This window comes from Carassius carassius, chromosome 7 (genome assembly GCF_963082965.1).
Source record: "Carassius carassius chromosome 7, fCarCar2.1, whole genome shotgun sequence".
In the NCBI taxonomy this organism is placed as follows: Eukaryota; Metazoa; Chordata; class Actinopteri; order Cypriniformes; family Cyprinidae; genus Carassius; species Carassius carassius.
In genome coordinates, this window is record NC_081761.1 from 37,082,831 (window position 1) to 37,085,330 (window position 2,500).

A 2,500-nucleotide genomic window follows, 5' to 3' on the forward strand; every position below is an offset into this window, starting at 1 on the left:
GCATCAAAGCTTCTGAACACATTTATTATATTGATTGTTGTGCAATTATCATCATTTATAAGTTTTCAACAAGTTCTGAGCAGTTCATGTCTCAAACTTGCTCAAACTCTAAATTTCATCCACATCTCAACTTCTGTAAAACATAAACCAATATGTTAATAGAGTCATATTTCACATAACTGAAGGATTGAAATATGTCATTTTTCTGCAACCAGAGGATCTACAGTTCTTCGGTTTATGAGACTGTGAATGATATCAAAATAAAATAATTTAATAATTAAATAATCTGGACATGAGGACAGCTTTACATTAGGTTTTTCATGATGTATTTGTATTCGTCCATCTGACAGACATATTTATACAAAGTATTATTATTAATTGTGAGCAGCATATTCATATTTCACTTTTTCTCTCTCTCTGTCAGTGACACCTCGAACAGAAAGAGAGACGACAAGAACAATGACAGGAAGTACTGCAGTTCAACTCGATCAGCCAAACACTAGTGAGTGCACAAACTACACTAGCCATGATGCAACAGTACCGTTTGATTATGTGGTATATTTTGGAGAAAAGCAATAGTTTTGAACATCTGTTGAGACACATTTAGCTCATGATGAACCTGATCAAAGTGATGTACCCTCCATCCAGGTGCTGGATAGTTAATATTAATATTACATGTCTCTTGTCATAAATCTGCTTCTATATTTACTGTCTCAGTAAAGCAGCTCAGACTTTAATTTCAGATCAGACTCTGCCCTTTCATATTTCTGTAACACACACTCTGTCTGTTGATCACATGACACACACCTCTGCACTATATTTATCTCACATGAAGTGAACTTAATGTAACACTTGTTCATCAGAACAGGAAGTGAAAAAATTTCAATAAGTCTTATTCCTGTCTAATTTCATCCAAGACTATCACGTATTCATCTGAGAACCATCTTCTGCTCTGATTCTGAAGGTTGTTTCTGTTTTTACAGTGTTTCCTCTGGTGTTTTTCAGGTTCATTTGTGATTATCATCACTGTGGTGGCTTTGGTTTTACTCCTGATAGGACTTCCACTGATTATAGTGACTGTATGGAAGAAAAAGAAGAATAAAGGTAATGTTTTAAACAGAAGACTGAAGACTGAATTCACTTGGGTTCAGGGTGACATGCATGAGCTCTGGATTAAATTATGAATAGTTTTAAATAAGTAAGCATTTAATAAAGACTTGCACTGATCTGTCACACAGGTCGGCTGTCGTCCTCCATCGGAGAGTTTAATCCAGTGATTTATGAACAGGTGAGTCTTCAGAAACTGCATTTAAAATAACTCACAGCTGTATTGCATTAGCAGTTTCCCTAAAACACAGTCAGGGTTTCATCGCTTGCTCAGCATTCTGATGATGAAGATGATGATGAAGACTGTGACTGCAGTGATTTACAGTATTTTGATGTTGAATCTCCAGCAGCTGCTGTGTGAATGTGTATGATCATATTTGTGTGTTATAACAGATTGATTTGTGTTGAGTTATTGTCTCTGTGAACTGATTCTTATTCTTTATGACTGTAGATCAAAGACGCTGGACGTCACTGTAATCCAGAGGACAGAGACACAGAAACAACTGTAGTTTACAGCTGTGTTTCCTGAGCTTGTGTCATATGTGACTCTACAGACCATCAGTGAGACTCGAGCATCTCTTCATCAACTCCACAACACAGACCAGTTCAGTTTAACTAATGTAATATAACATCATATAGCATATGAGACTAAATATGTACAGTTTGGCATCATGGTGCATGATATTGCAAGCACCACTAATATAATTAATCTATGAGCATGTTCAGAACCAAGAGAAATCATCTTCATCCTTCTCATCATTTTCATGATTTTACTGAAAATCTGTCATAATTGAGTTCATTTTGTTGGCTTTAATCAATCTTTTTAAAATATATTTACCATTGTTATAATTGTTGCTTGTACAGTATGTTTACAGCTGACATGCACAAATATGGATCATGAATCTATTATTTCTGAAGTTGAGTCTTACACATTTTGCAGTTTAATGGACAAACTAAACCATACTATTCTGGATTGCAGTGCATTCTGATATTTATTTTATTTTAATGTCTGTCCATGCATTAATATATGTTCTTGTCTTATTTTGAGCTCAAGGTTTGTGTGGTTAGTGTGATCTGTTCACTTCTGCTGGTACTGTAGATGCTGTATCTGCACAGATCTGATGCCGAGGAGCATCTTTCTCCATTGATGGACATTCAGAAGTAGATTTATATTCTGATAAATCCTTGCAAACACCATTCAATGAAGGCTCCTAAATTCAGCTGCCACTGAGATGCTAATACTTACAATAATCTTTATCAGAATATAGCTAGCAGGTCTTTTTGCTTCAGTTAAACATGAGATGTGTGCAGAAGTTAGTTACCAAACAGGAAGTTCAATCAGAGCCACAGGAAGAGCTGTGAGGTTTCAGTTAAACCGACAGACTACACTTCC

General features: G+C 35.7%; 1 protein-coding gene and 1 long non-coding RNA gene across 3 annotated transcripts in view; both read left to right on the top strand.

The window, feature by feature from the left end:
- The window catches only part of LOC132144113 (CMRF35-like molecule 8), a 16,999-nt gene that overhangs the window by 1,769 nt on the left and 12,730 nt on the right, over window positions 1–2,500 (top strand). The window lies entirely within an intron of this gene.
- On the top strand, window positions 843–1,888 carry LOC132144130 (uncharacterized). The gene is made up of 3 exons (XR_009434321.1): window positions 843–1,104; window positions 1,239–1,288; window positions 1,559–1,888. It is a non-coding gene; the product is annotated as an uncharacterized LOC132144130 (long non-coding RNA).